General features: G+C 37.8%; 1 protein-coding gene across 2 annotated transcripts in view; it reads left to right on the top strand.

The window, feature by feature from the left end:
* Positions 1-16,591, top strand: part of SPIC (Spi-C transcription factor) — a 51,898-nt gene that overhangs the window by 24,373 nt on the left and 10,934 nt on the right. Inside the window, exon 2 of one of the 2 annotated variants that reach the window (XM_057555888.1) lies at positions 5,133-6,443. The gene's annotated coding sequence lies outside the window, so the exon portion shown is untranslated. Of the gene's footprint in view, positions 1-5,132; positions 6,444-15,232; positions 15,279-16,591 lie in introns of those variants that run through there. The other variant, XM_007165811.2, reaches the window with a different exon arrangement.

Here is a 16,591-nt window from a genome sequence, read left to right as displayed (position 1 = left end):
TTAGAATTGTATAAATAGCTGATCATATCATGTTCATTTTTTTTTGGCCGAGATGCACAGCTTGCGGGATCTTAGTTCCCTGACCAGGGATTGAACCCAGGCCCTAGGCAGTAAAAGCTAACCTAGTAGTCCTAACCACTGGACTGCCAGGGAATTCCCTGATCATATCATCTTCAAAGAAAGAAAATTTTACTTCTTCCTTTTCAGTCTATACATTTTTTTATTCCTCTTTCTTGCCTTATTACAATTGTTAGAGGACCTCTAGTACAATATTAGTAGAGCTATACATTGAAATGGGTAAATTTTATTGACCGTAAATTATATCTGTTAAAGTAGCTAAACAAAAAGACTATTATGCTGAGGTGGCTCTAATGCCTTGGTAGCCTCCATAAGCAAACCAAAACTTAAGCCAGAATCAGTTGGAAATGCTCTCATATCCAAGAAGACAAGATTTAAGAACAACCAATCACAAACAGGCAACTAGCCTTTCCCGAAAAAAGCAAATGCTTAAGCTATAGCCAATCAAATAATTTCTTGCTTTGCTTCCTTGTCTGCTCCACAAGAACCTTTCTCTTAGCTCCTGCTGGTAGAGTGCTCCTAACAATTTTCTAACCACTTTCATGTTGGAAATTGATGTTTGCTCAAATAAACTCTTGTAAATTTTAATGTACCTCAGTTTATCTTTTAGTGTACCTCAATAACACTGATTTTTTTAAAAAACTGAACTGAATATAACACAGAAGTGAACAGTTAAAGAGGCCTTTTATGGTATGATGGGCATTGAATCATAGATGCAAAAGAATTACAGATCTTGATCTGAAAAAAAAAATAAAAGAAATGGAAACAATGATGACTGAAATTAGGAAAGAAGTTATTGGGATGTGTGAAAATGATTGAAAAAAGTGAAAGAAAAATATTGAAGATTTTCAAAAGTATTATAATGGTGGAACAGGAAGACTAATATTAAAAATATCAAGGTAATATTTAACTTGTGATAAACTTTAGGAAATGTTTGAAGATGCTGTCTGTAACAGGGATAGAACAATAAATAAGGAGAAATTATTAAGAATGGTTAAAAAACTTTTTTATCAGTACAGGGCAATTTTTATCTTTTTAGAAAATTGTCAATATTGTGTGTGTGTGTGTGTGTGTGTGTGTGTTTTAATGTTTTCACAATTTAATTTCTGAGTGTATACCTCCCCAATATTCAGCTTAATGTAGAGATTAAATTCTGACTTTTGGTTTGTAAACCACGTTGGCACACAAATTTTTTTTTTTCTTTCTGGTAATATATTTCTAGTCTACAGCACGTAGGAGCAAAAATAAATAAAGCTGGCTACCTTGAACTATGAACTAAGAACAATAGCAATCCTAGTTGCTATGTTAAAAGTCCAACTTCTAAACACTTAGAATACCTTTTTCTTTTTTATGTTTAATAAACAGGGTTTTGCTGTAAAGAGATAGAAATGAAAGGGCAACTAATCCCTTTTATTACTTTTTCCTTTCACAACTCTAAAAACACCTGATAATCATTTGCTTTTTATCAGTCATTCTGTTGTTTATAAGATAAAATTGCTTGGCAAGTGTATTATCTTATCATTTTCTTCTAATTATAAAAAAAAATTTGAAGCAGCATTTATATCATCATATTTCCTTCTGTGTGACATCATACCAAGGGAAGAGGGGGAAAACCAACACTTGTTCAATACTCCATCTCTGGGATGTGTGTTCTCAGTTGATCCAGAACAGCCAAGGAGACAGGTAGTTGATAAACTTTACAGATGAGAAAACAAACCTATAGGTAAACCATTATTCAAATTCCCGTAGCTATTACATGGTAAAGGACTTCCAAAGTTTATGCTCTTGCCCTACCCTCTGCTGCTTCTTTCATAATGCTTTTGAAGTTTAACTTGTCTAACTCATATTAAGTTCTATGACTCTTCGACTTTTTCTGCTAGATTTTAACTTTTGTCAACTTAACTGTTTAAAAGAGCTAAACTCTTCTGGAATATGAACAATATACTTGGGACAAGAGTAGTTCTGTTAAAAATATAACTTTTAAAGGCAACTAACAGCCAGTTTTTAAAGGCAGACTTAAGGTTTTTTTTGTTTTGTCAACATCTAAGAGGGTTTCTTTATTCTGTTGAGACTAGGTGTTAATGAAATAGTCTTACCTGTTTTCACAGTAACTTTTATTCCTAATTGTGTAAATTTTCTTCTGGACAAGGGAAGAAAGTATATATTAAAAAGTGTTATATGATAAAATGCCAGCCTATAATTTTTCAAAGGTTTTATACTTTTTTAACTAGGTAATACAAATTGTAAAAAAGAAATTCAGAATACCAAAAAGTATACAGTGAAAAGTAAGTCTCCCATCTTTGGTACCCAAACCCTAGTTTTCCCCAGGGTCACTCATTTTTAACAATTTCCTACATATCCTTCCAGGATATTCCATGCATATGTAAGTACATATAATATTTAATATATCCTTTAAAATATAAATTGAATTATCATATATACACTAGCATCTTGCATTTCTTATTTTATAATGTATCTTAGAGTTCCATATTGATATTTTTAAAATGCCTCATTGTAATGGGTACATAACATTCCATTAAAGAATATACCACAGAAGGGAATTCCCTGGCGATCCAGTGGTTAGGACTCGGTGCTTTCACTACCATGGGCCTGGGGTTAGATCCTTGGTCGGGGAACTAAGATTCCCACAAGCCGCTCGGTGTGGCCAAAAAAAAAGGATATGCCACAGAAACTGTACATTGTTTTGCAAAGCCTAAAATATTTACTACCTGGCCTTTTACAGATAAAGTTTGTTGGGTTCTGTTTTTGTTACTAATTTTTAACTCAATAGTGAGTGATTAGAGAACATGGTCTCAGGGTTAAAAATTAATAACAAAAAACATTAAAAGGACTTCCCTGGTGGCGCAGTGGTTAACAATCCACCTGCCAATGCAGGGGATGTGGGTTTGATCCCCGGTCTGGGAAGATCCCACATGCCGTGGAGCAACTAAGCCCGCGTGCTGCAACTACTGAGCCCATGTGCCACAACTACTGAAGCCCATGTGCCTAAAGTCTGTGCTCTGCAACAGGAAAAGCCACCACAATGAGAAGCCAGCGGACCACAACAAAGAATAGCCCCTGCTCACTGCAACTAGAGAAAGGCCACTTGCAGCAATGAAGACCCAACACAGCCAAAAATAAATAAATAAATTCATTAAAAAAAATTAAAAGCCCTTGAGATTTTTTTTTAATTTTTTATTTATTTGTTTATATTTGGCTGTGTTGGGTCTTCATTGCCGTACACAGGCTTTCTCTAGTTGCGGCGAGAAGGGGCTACTCTTCGTTGCGGTGCGCAGGCTTCTCGTTGCAGTAGCTTCTCTTGTTGCGGAGCACGGGCTCTAGGCACACAGGCTCAGTAGTTGTGGTTCGTGGGCTCAGTAGTTGTGGCTCGTGGGCTCTAGAACGCAGGCTCAGTAGTTGTGGCGCACGGGCTTAGCTGCTCCGTGGCATGGGGGATCTTCCCGGAACAGGGCTCGAACCCGTGTACCCTGCATTGGCAGGCAGATTCTTAACCACTGCACCACCAGGGAAGCCCCCAGCCCTTGAAATATTGTATTTAGAAATTAAAAACATTAACTCCAGGGTAAAAAAGAAATAATAATGAAAAGTTAATAAATAATTGGAACAGAATGATAGTAAAAGCCCTCTGCATCAAAACTTGTAGAATAGAAAAAAAATGAAACAAAAACAAAAAAAAAAGAAAAAATAGTACTTGTGGAATAGAGCAAAAGTGCTACTTTTAGCCTAATATGCTCATATTAGTTAAAAAAACAAACCCAAACAATCAAAAATTAAAGACATGTATCTCAAATAAGAGATTAGAAAAGGAACACGGAATAAATCCAAAGGGAATGAAAGGAAGGATTTAATTAAGGATGAATAGAAGAAAAAAGCATACAACAGAATCAACAAAGTCAAAATTTTTTGAAAAGGTCAACAAAATTATTTTGGTTTGTTGTATTTTATAGAATATAGAAGACATGAATGGATGTATTGAGTTCTTATTTTAGGTTATTGCATTTTTCAGTTCTAGAATTTCTATTTGGTTTTCCTTCACATCTGCCATGCCCCTAACCTCTGCTATTAACAAAAATCATAATTTCCAGTTCTCTGCTGAGATTTTCAATCTTGTGTTTTATCTCCTTAAACACTGTCAAACAATTATTTTAAAGCCTGTGGCTGACAACCCCAATATCAGAAGCCCTGGGGCGAGGCTACCTCTATTTTCTGTTGTTACTACTTACTTCCCTTCAAATTGCCTAATCTCCTTATGGGCTTAATGATTTTTAATACCTGTGGGCATGATATTTGAAACACTGTAGAAGTAACCATGCAGAAGCCATTGTGTTATCTTCTATCTAAAAGTGCCACAGGGCATTTGCAACTTGGATTCCCTAAATCCAATTTCGGGGATTAAAATGATAGCTACAAACTGGGCTAAAATTCCAAGCAGGGTAATTTCACTTCCAATTTTGACTTAATTGCAGTGTAGAGGCTTACGAGCTCTCAATCCAAAACTAGAGGGAAAACTTATGTCTCCGCCACCACAGCAAGCCACTCTGAATGTTTAATGGCATCAGAAGAGAGAGAAACAAGTGGGCAGCCTGAGTAGGCATATCAATTTTGTGCACACTCAAATCGATATCCCTGAAATAGTAATGTGACATTTAAGGCATTTAGAAGTGAGTTCCGAGTGCAAGAAAGGTGGAATAAAGATGACTTTCTTCAGTGTCCCCAAGCAACCAATATAATCCCAGTAATTAACTGGGACTCTCCCTTCTTCAAGAAGCTCTTGGTCCTAACCTTTCAGCCCTTGACCTGCTGTCTCACTGGCTGCTGAGCGGTTCACTTCCTCACCTCCTTCCAGTCTTTACACAAATGCTACCATCGTAATATGGCATGGCTGATGAGCCTATTTAAAAGGGGAACCTCTCCTCTTCCTGCTTCTCCTTACTCTACTCAGCTTTCTTTTTTTCATAAACTACTTCTTGTCTGTTATGCTATATAATTTACTTAGTCCTCATGCCCATGTTTATTTCTGTCTCCCCCTGCAGAAATGCTACAAAGACAGGAATCTTTGCTTTGTCCACTGATATATCCTGGCATCTAGAACAGCATCTATTTGAAGGAATAAATGAAGGCAGCTCTGAGACCACCATGGATACAAAAGGGAGTGTCTCAGTTCTCACCTCTAACCCACAGTTTATCAAACCTTTTTTCCCAACTACTTACAATCCTGTCCTCAAGAAGACCAGAAGCTTCTGGGAAGAACAACTGTCAGAAGTAAACACGATCTGAAACACCCTAGGTAGTTACTATCAAGTGTGCAAAGAAAAAGTGTCTAGGGAGTTCCCTGGTGGTCCAGTGGTTAGGACTCTGTGCTTTCACTGCTGCGGGCCCGGGTTCAATCTCTGGTTGGGGAACTGAGATCCTGCAAGCTGCGCAGCACGGCCACAAAAAACCCAAAAAACGTGTCTACATTTGAGTAAAATTTGGACACAGATAATATTCAGTGATTGGAATGCAGTAAAGGGCAGACATTTCAAACACACCTGAAGTCTTTTTACGCATTAAGTTTCTTGTTAAAGAATCACTGAGGTGCATGATTTCTATTCATACTGACTGCTCTACGTTTACAAAAGTACCTGGCTACCTGTGTTCATGTGACGTAGTTGGGGAACAGGAGGTAAATAAAAGATCTTGCTGAAAACCAGAAAAACAAACAAAACCAAAAACATTTCCCTTACCTCTGTATATTTGTGGTCTTATTTTAGATTTAGATATTGTAGGTTGTCGTTCTTGGATCCTGCCTGCCCGGCCCACCCTTAATCTGGCTCTGCACTCACAATAAAGATGGTCTTAGAGATTCCTGCAGTATTCTAATACTCAAGTGCTACCACGCCCTGCATCTATCACCACAATATCGATTCTTTTGCCCAGAAGCGGATTACCTCTCCTTCTGGATACGTCTTGGATTGTTCTAGAATAAGCTGTTCCTTCAGTAGCAGGCCTCCCGTCTGAATGACTCATTCTCCTTTTGGATATTCCTCCTTGCCCTTCTCTTTCAGGAGACTTTGAGGTTGGTTTTATTCTTCGTGCTGTTTCACCTAATGGGAGCAAGATTTTCCCTTTTCCAAGTTCCTGGAGACTCTCACCTGGACCTCAACTGATAATGATCCTCTCAAATTCATGAACATTCTGGCACAGTAGCATCTAGTACTGCAGATCTGACAACTGAATCTTAACTTCCTCTTTTCCACTGAAACCTTGGGAATTCACACCATGAATGTAAAAGAAAAATAACCGAGCTCTTTGGTTTCTCATTAAACAAAATAAGATGCCTTACCAAATGTATTTAAAACCAGGTGGGTCTGCTTTTATATTTTTCCAAAGTAGCATGCCAAGAAACATGAACCTGGGGTTCATATGTGAGGTATTGTGTTATCTGATGGCAAAATTATTCCCATTTGAGTTTAGGGCTTCAAGTAAGAAATAACACTAGGAATTGATTGGAGGCTGAGGTGAGGGGGACAGAACTGGTTTTCTAAATTTTATACATCTTTATTACTGTCATACGTCTTTATTTCTGTCATAAATTTATAGATTATATTTAAATCATGCAGGAGTTTTAATAGAATTAAAAATGTAATTTGGGGAAATTCCCTGGTGGTCCAGTGGTTAAGACTCCACGCTTCCAATGCAGGGGGCACAGATTCGATCCCTGGTCAGGGAACTAAGATTCCACAAGCTGCGCAGCACGGCCAAAAAACTTTAAAAATTACAAAACGTTTTTTTTTTTTTTTCCTTTTTTTAAATTTATTTATTTATTTATTTTATTTATGGTTGTGTTGGGTCTTCGTTTCTGTGCGAGGGCTTTCTCTAGTTGCGGCGAGCGGGGGCCACTCTTCACTCTTCATCGCGGTGTGCGGGCCTTCTCACTATCGCGGCCTCTCTTGTTGCGGAGCACAGGCTCCAGATGCGCAGGCTCAGTAATCGTGGCTCACGGGCCTAGTCGCTCCGCGACATGTGGGATCTTCCCAGACCAGGGATCGAACCCGTGTCCCCTGCATTGGCAGGCGGATTCTCAACCACTGCGCCACCAGGGAAACCCTACAAAACGTTTTTTTAATTAAAAAAATTAAAATGTAATTTTGTAACACTGACTGATGAGTGTTTTCATTGCCCGAAGCAAAATTGTTTCCTTAGAATTTTCTTTTTTGGAATTTCATTTGCTTTGTTAGATAACCTTTCTGTAATCCCTTGTTCCCTTTGTCTATTGTTTACTATTTTAGTATGTTATTTGAAACACATAAAAGCATATGTATGCTTTTACTTTAATGAAATGAACACCTATAAACCCATCCCCTGGTCCAAAAACTAAAACATTTTAAATAAATGGTGTGTTACTCCCTAGACCATCTCCCTGCTTGTCCCGTCCTGGGAGTATTCACTGTCTTTAAGTTTGTGTTTATTACTCACTTGGTTTACACACACACCATATAAAGATAGACAGATAGATACATAGATAGATAGATACATAGATACATAGGTGATAAATAGAAACAAAGAAAAGCTGATTAAAAATATATTGTTTAGTTGTTTATTTTTGAAACTTGTAAAAATCCTGTCATATTTTAAGTGCTTTTCTGGGTTTTACTTTTTTCACTGAACTTTATGTGTTCAAGATTCTTCCGTGTTATTGCATTTTCACTGATGTATATTATTCCATTATGTGAACACACCTCAGTTTATTCATTCTCTTGTCAGTGTGTATATATGTATATGTATATATCTATGTATTATTTATCTATCCTGTGTGTGTGTGTGTGTATATATATATGTATATAGATTGAAAGAGAGAGAGATGAGTTGTCTGCAGAGCTTTCCCATTATTAACACGGCTGCTAACATCTTTCTACATATATGCTGGCATTCATGTACAAAAGTATCTCTTGTGTATACTCCTAATAACTAGTTATTTTCCTAAATGATTGTCCCAGTTTAGACTCCTACCAGTAATGTAAAGAATTCCCACTGATTCACATCTTCTTCATTTAGTTGGTATTGTCAGACTTCTTAATGTTTGTTAATCTCAACCACAGCATTAAAAACAGAACAAAACCTTCTGTCAAAGTTGATGGATTTGTGGGGCTTCCCTGGTGGCGCAGTGGTTAAGAATCCGCCCGCCAATGCAGGGGACACAGGTTCGAGCCCTGGTCTGGGAAGATCCCACATGCCACGGAGCAACTAAGCCCGCGTGCCACAACTACTGAAGTCCGCGCGCCTAGAGCCTGTGCTCCGCAACAAGAGAAGCCACCACAGTGAGAAGCCCGCGCACCGCATCGAAGAGTAGCCCCCTCTTGCCGCAACTAGAGAAAGCCCGCGTGTAGCAACGAAGACCCGATGCAGCCAAAAAAAAAAAAAAAAAAAAAAGTTGATGGATTTGTTTCCAAACTGAAAGTCTTATAACATCTGGCCATGAGAAACTGATTGTCCATATGGCAGCTCCCAATTACCCCCATGTCACCAGGTAGGAAGCAGCTGTCGCAGCCCCTGCTACTCTTACTGGCAGCGTCTTATTTGGTATACAGCATAATGTATACCAGTTAATACTTCAAAGTGACCTCAGCTATATCCAATCTGGGCATTAGAGTCTCGTGATATTTTGATAACACGTGCACTTTTTTTCTTCCTTTATTTTCAAATAGATTTTTTAAAAACCCCAACAACAAAAATTTGACATGGAAAAGCAGTTGTGTAATGCTTTTTGTGTGTTTTTTAAAAACATTTTTTTCTTATTAAAAATAAACCTAGTTTTACATATTAAAACTATTTAAATTTGTATTTGTCCTCCCCTTGGCATATTAGCTTCCTAAGAAAATACAAACTTAAAAGTCAGTTGGTGGGGACTTCCCTGGCGGTCCAGTGATAACAGGACTCCTCGCTTCCGATGCAGGGGGCGCGGGTTCAATCCTAGGTTGGGGAACTAAGATCCCACATGCCACCCGGCGTGGCCAAAAAATTTTTTAAAAGTGTGAATTAAAAGTTAGTTGGTATCTGCCAATGTTCCCCAGAGACGATATCTGAAAAGCTGAATTGAGAACAAGGAGATCCCAATTCTAAACCTAACACTCACTCACTACTCACTCACTGAGTGACCTCTGATCTCCCTGGGCATCAGTTTCCTCACCGGCAAAACGGGGATAACACCTGCCCTGCCAGCCTTATGGGCTGTTGTGAGAGTTCAGTGATACAATGCACTCATTCACCCATCCAACCTCCACTGAAGCCCTATGTTGTGTTATAGTGTTTTACCACCTGCTTTGGGAAAGCAAAAGACATGTAAGAATTGCTCCCTCCACCTGCCCTCCAAAGTTGGCAAAGTACTATAGCAGAGATAATGCTGGAAATGACAGAATCTTATGAAAGTATAAGGTTATATGATCGTGGTGGTTATAATGAAGATTATAGGAAAGTTGTAAAAAACTGGAGCAAAACAGTACTGAGAACCCCTTGAAGAAAGTCTTTGAAAGGTTTCTCTCTTTTCTAACCATACCAAAGGCACTCTACAGATTTCTCTTTTAATGAGTATTTTCATTGCTAATTGTAGTTATCTGATAAAAGTTAAATACAGAGAAACTGTAAACATCATGATGATTAGTAACTGGAACCAGAAACGTCTAGGCTGTTATAGGCACACAGCTGTAACTTGGGATCCCATTAATGTGTCAGTTTCCCAAACTATTCTGAGCTCAGAGAATCCTCTCCCCACCTCGTCCCTATCAGTTCCCTATCCAGTTAACTTCTGTAGGAATGGGATGCCGCTTCTCCCTAATGAAAGATAGCTGCCCTGCTAACCGATTTTGTTAAAACATAGGGAATTGCCACTCACAAATCGCTAGGAAAAAAAAAATCCTAGCCAAAAGGGCCTGGAGATGAAGCAGAATCACTTGCAAGCCTGTCTTCTTAGTGAACTAGAAAGTGAAAATAGGCATGATGACCCCAGTAAGAGGGAGGAGACATTCCTCTTCCCTTTCCCAGGCCAGCGAATGGTTTAGGTTCAGAAGCTTCTGAGGCTCGAAGGGCTGAAGTGGAGAGGCATACTTGCTCTTGGGGTTCCAGATAAAGATGTATAAAAATTTCACAATGGGTTAGCTCACCTCTGCCTGCCTAGAATGCAGTCAGGTACACCAGTAGGTGGTCAGAACTTAGCTGTTTTAGGACTAGAGACAGCCCTTGCACAGGCTCTGTCATGGCTCTGAACACAGGACTAACAAACCAGCACTCCTTCAGCGCCTCCACGGAAACCAGGAGAGTAAATCTGCTAGCTCCCCGCCTCTCTGTGGAGCTGGGTGGCTTTTTTTTTTACCAGTCCTGTGTCAGAGGAGTTTCCTCCATTGGTGTGAGAACAGGTGGGAGCTATTACAGTAATTACAGTAAATACTAGAGCCTATGGAGGATTTGTTTTCTTGCCTTTGCCTTTTTTTTTTAATTTTATTGAAAAAATTTTTTATTGGAGTATAGTTGATTTACCATGTTGTTATGGAGAATCTTTACACAACCTGGTTGTTGGGAAGAGGCACCAGACATGGCAGGAAAGACCTGGGTTTGAGTCCTGGCTCTGCCACTTGCCAGGTGGCTGCAGGTCCCAGGTGTGGTGAAGGTCCCAGGTGTGGTAGATAGGAGCAGTTTTGTGATTAATAGCTAGTATTGGGTGTGTTTACTACTCTGTTCCTGTGCTATCTCAGTAAAACCTCTCAAGAGCCCTTTGACACAAGGCCATGAGCGAATTCTTGTTCTCATGCTTGTTCTCAGTCTTACTCCATAGATAAGGAAGCAAATTCTGGCTGAATGGTTAAAAGGCTTTGGTTGGAGTCAGGTAGAACTGGTTTGAAAGCCTTCATTTCTATCACTCACTGTGTGATCTTAAGTCATTTAACTTCCCTTGAGGCTTTGTTACTTCATCTGTAATACGGGGATAATTATAAAGCAGGACCTAACATTTGTTCAACATTTATTAAATGCTTGGACTGTCCAAAGTACATGACATGAATTCACTCAGATTTTCACAATAACTCTATGTGGTAAGTAAAATCATTATCTACACTTTATAGAGGAAACTGGGAGGTTAAATAACTTGTCCAAGGTTACACAGATGGGTGATATGGAGCCATAGTTGGAACCCAGGGCACTATTGTGAGGGTTAAATAATCTATTATGCTGGCCTATGTAGAAGTAAATATGTGACAGGAGGAGCACAAAGGATGGGAGGGGATGTAAATGGAATTATACTGTGGTAAGTTTCTTATATTATGAAGTGGTATAACAGTTTCTTATACATGAAGTGGTATAATAGTGGTAGACTTGATAAATTAAGAATGCATATCGTAACCACTAAAGATAAATTACAGAAGTATGTCATACCGTTATTTTACCATGACATTATAAAGAGCTAATGAAGGAAATAGAATGAAATAATAAAATACTTATTTAATCCAAAAGAAAGCAGGAAAGGAAGAACAAAGGAACAAAAAATAAACAGAACAAACAGAAAACAAATAGCAAGATGGTAGATTTAATCCTAACTATATCAGTAATTACTAAATTGGACTAAATACTAAAAAGGCAGAGATCATCAAACTAGGTAAAAAAGCAACACCCAACTATATGCTGCTTTAAAGAGACATACTTTAAATATAAAGACACAGATAAATTGAACATGTTGAAAGTGAAAAGGATAAGAAAGCTAGTGTGGTTAATATCAAAGGAGATTTCAAGGATTACCAGAAAGGATTACAAAAAAGAAAGAGAGAAATTTTATAATGATAAAAGGTTCAATTCATCAGGAACACATAACAGTTCTAAATGAGTCTGCATTTAATAATAGAGCTTCAAAATACATGAAATCAAAAATTGACAGAATTAAAGGGAGAAATAGACAAATCCACAATTATAGTTTGACATTCCTCTTTGTAATCTCTGTAATCTTTGTAACTGATAGAAAATGCAGAGAAAAAAATCAGTAAGGATATGGAAGATTTGAATAACATTATCAACCAACTTGATCTAATTGACATTTATCCAGCACTACATGTAATAACTATAAAACACACATTCTCTCAAGTGCAAATGGAACAAGATAGGCCATATATTGGGCCACAAAACAAGTCTCAATAACTTTCAAAGAATAATCTAGTGCAAGTTATTATTAAAATGAGGGTGAGGATTAGCTATTTGTCTCATAACCTATGGTTCTATGAATTCTACTGAGACATAACAAATTTTCTAGCACCTTCTTCCCGGTCCAGCAAAATTATTTGTTTATTAGGTTTTCAGAGGTCTTACTAAGATTAAGACCCACTTCTTAAGTCCCCTAAAGAATCGAATTATTTAAATAGAAACTACAAAGAAAGATAAGAGCTTGAATTTCGTCTCCCTTCTCTTGGGTTCTGAAGTTCTCTATTCTCAGAAAAAGCAATTTTCCACCTGAAGCTTGGCACCATAGGATTTAGACTCCACCACATCTGTTGCTTACAATTTTCTAAAATAATATCAGTTGCCACTGAGGACAATGAAATTCTGCAAAAGAGAATCTGTTGATCAGGGATCCTCTCTGTAGAGCTCTTGTTACTCAGCTCATTTCTAGAGTGAACAGAAACACTGATGACCACCCCTAAAAAGATGCTTTGTGCGTGTATTGGGTACAAATGTCTCAAGAAGCAGTCCTTAGATAAGAAGGCTTTGAAAATATTTACAATATAGTAGGAGTTCCTAAACTGGGTTCTATTGGCCTGACTGGGAGAGTTTGCCTGAAAATGTGCTGATGGCATTTTCCTGGAGAAAGAGCTCATCATAGCTTTCATCAGGTTCTCAAGGAATAGGAGCCTTACCCTCTAGAATGCTAAAAGGACAGTGTATCATTTCTTTTTTAAGTTGCTGAAAGCATTTTCATACCTTATCTTTACAAAGGACTCAACACTGCATTTCTATTTTTCATCTGTAATATACAATTTTGCCCCCAAAACATCATGTGATCATTGGTTTTGCTCAACTCTTTTTCAGGGTCCATTTATTTATACCTTGCAGAATAAAACTTTGGAGACACCTGCTGGGGAAAATGTTGGCTTAGAAAATTGACTTGTTTTTTCCATTCATTTCAAATACATAACAAGCCTGTACTACTTCGAGAATCTGCTGGGTGCTATGAAGACTGCCATCGGGACTAAGAACCCTAGTCCAATGGAACCTAATCTGCGGACATAGGGCTCCAACATGGCGGTTGAGAGTGTGTGCATGAAGTCATTTGGGCCTAAATCTGGACCCAGCCCAGCCCATTTCTCACTAGCAATTGGACCTTAGAAAAAAAATCATGAAATGTCTTTGATACTCGGTTTAGATTCTTCATCTGTGAAATGGAGCTAAGCAGGTAACTACTATCATATGTGATTTTTAGATTCTTTTGAAAAATTTTTATATTATTTTTTGGCTTGATGTGTGGATCGATCTGGACCCTCCCTCCTTCCTCTCTAACTTTGCCTCTTGGCCCACAGACTCATTTTGCTGCAGCCCCACTGGCTTTCTTGTTTGTGCCTTGAATAAACCAAACTCATTTCCACCTAAGGCTCTTGGCGTCTGTTGTTTCTTCTGACTAGAGGTGCTTCGCTGCATTTCTGCTTTTCTTTTGCTCACTCTTTCTTATCCTTGGATTTCAGCTCACACACATTCCCTTAGAATTTTTGTGACCATTCACCATGGCTGTATACACTTACTATGACCTTTCTCTTATTGTTTTCTCAGTACTTATTGTTAATAACACTTCTCTAGTTTGCTTTTTTTAAAAAATCATTTTTCCTCACTAGAACTTGTTCAGGGCTGTGGTCCCTAGACTCAGGACAGTGTCCAGCAAAGAGCTCATTTATATATATTTGTTGACTAAATGAACCAAACAAAATAAAGTGGCACGACAAGGGCGTAGACTGGTGATGGTACAGATTAAAAACTCATCAGCATTAGCGATTTGGTTTTATACACTTGTTACTTAAACATCTACATTTCAGAAGAGGGGATGTGTGTTTAGATTTGCATAATAAAACTCGGTCAAAAAAGTAATTGGTGTAGAACAATAGTCCCATATCAAAGGTGAGCTCAGATTCCAACTATGCAAAACAGAAAATCTCTCTCCCCACCCATAACGTTTACAAAAAATTCTTAGGTGGTTTTCCCCCTGGCTAAATGTGACATCTATTAAAATGACAGAAGGTTACAGTTACTTAAGGGTGTTGCCGACCTGCGCTTCAGAGGGGAAAGTTATTTCCACCTGGACTATACCTAAATGTTAAGATTGGCCTCTGATGGACAGGTAAGATAAAATGGGCAAATGGGCAGATGGATGGGCTGGGAAGGAAGCATTATAGGTGGAGGAAGTCCCCTATAATTTCCATCAGAGCCACCAAAAACCATCCCAGATAAACGTTCAAGCTAAATAAGAGAACTGGACCTGGTCTATAAATGCAGCAGCTTCAAGCATGTCCAATCAGATCATTACCCAGAAGCTTCTCCTGTTTTGGAGTTGTTACTGGATCCAGGTAAGGAGGGAAGACCATAGCATGGATTCATTTCCTCCTCTTAAATGCATGGTGGTAAATAAGGTTAAGGCTGGAATGAGGAGCCTCGAATGCCAGGGCAAGGGTCTGCGCCTTTAAGATCTCTAAGTAGGGCGATCAGTGAATGACATTATAAGTAAAGTGGTTTGAGAGGAAAGAGACCAGAGTGAAGGCTGTTAATAGTTCAGGCAAGAAAAGCAACGTAGGCTCCAGAATCAGGGGAGAAATAATAGGAATAATAAAAAAAGAAAGATGGACAAGGGTTGTACAGGTCAGAGGTGCCCAGTGGGGCTGTGTAGGCCAGAGGAGCCACAAATTATGCTGGGTGGCAGGCGGGTTTCATGGTATTTGTTCTAATGCTTTTGGCCCATAGGATACAACTATTCTGTGCCTCTTCAAAATAATAGCCTCTGGTGTCCACTGGCCATATCATGAAATAGAAATAATGAAGGCACTGTATCTTTTAAAAAAATCCCCTTTTGTAGCACTTCCTTAAAAACAGCTACTTAATGAAACTCTGCCAGTGAGCTCTTGACGGTTCTGTCTTATTTCTGATATTAATGAAACAACTTGGTAAAGGGCTGAAGTGTCTTCCTGGTAAGTGTTTAGTTTATGCTTTTCAAAATTCTTTGTAATAAGTGTTAATTTTCTTCTTTGGCCTAATGAGTGTTTCTCATTGACTGCCTGTTCCAATACTAGAAATATTAAGCAATTGAAGCGATCAATAATGTTTTCAAGCTTTTTTCTTCCCTTTGGGTTTGCTACTTTTAAGAGTCATGATAGTTTTGTGGGGTATTTTAGTCAAAGAGAGTAGTCTCATTTAAGTATTTAATTCAAAGTACAACACTCACCGGCGTATGTATTTGCTTCGGTGCTTATGAGCTGAGGCATAATTAATTGAAAGTTATTGACATGGCCTTTTAAAAACATATGTACTGATAATATTCATTAGGGACTATAGCCCAAAATGTGATTTATGGATTTTCTTCTTCTTTTTTTAAAAGTTTTTGCTAAATTCTTCAATATCTCCCACATTGAGAAGCTGTATTTTTTTCAGCTTTATTGAGATATAATTGACATATAACATTGTGTAAGTTTAAGGTGCACAACATGATGATTTGACATACATATACACTGGGAAAGGATTACCACGGTAAAATTAGTTAACACATTCAGCACCTCCCATAGTTACCTTTTTTTATGGTTTTTCTTCTCATATTCTCTTTTAAATGACAGTGATTTCAAAGAGCAGAATGGAATTTTGATGTTTGACATATTGTATTGCTGCGTTATGGATATGTATAATAATAACATTAGATTATATCATCTTATCATATTATGCAGTGTTAAATATTATAGAGTAAACTCATTGTGTTTGCAGGATAAATGCTAAAAACTTGTATGAACGGCGTTGCTTGTGTGCTAAATGAAATGATAAGCAATGTGGACCCACCACCCGCTCTTTCTTGTTATGTGGATTTGTTTGTTTTGTGTAGTTCTATGGAACATAAAGTTTGAAAACATTTAATGTGGGTCAGTATGATAATTGTTTATTTAAAACAAAATCTACATTACTTACAGAGGTAAGAATGTAGATAATGTAAAATTATAGACCAGGGTTCTTAACCTAGGATTTTAGAAAGTCCACGGACGGTTTTCATAGAGTCCATTTTATTTGTAATGTAAATTCACATTTCATGAGAGAAAAAGCATGTCTTTCACCAGATTCTCAGAAGTCCATATGACACCAGAAACTTAAAAAAAAAAAAATCACTGTTATAAATGGAGAGCCATGCTAAGGTAAAAAAGATTTTGATTTCCAGAACTTTTTAATACTTTAATATTTAAAAGAATTTTAAAATACTTAAACATACTCGAATTATTTCTATATTTTCATATCAATATAAATA

Source organism: Balaenoptera acutorostrata, chromosome 11 (assembly GCF_949987535.1).
Source record: "Balaenoptera acutorostrata chromosome 11, mBalAcu1.1, whole genome shotgun sequence".
NCBI classification, from domain to species: Eukaryota; Metazoa; Chordata; class Mammalia; order Artiodactyla; family Balaenopteridae; genus Balaenoptera; species Balaenoptera acutorostrata.
This window is presented reverse-complemented; position numbering and strand designations above follow the sequence as displayed.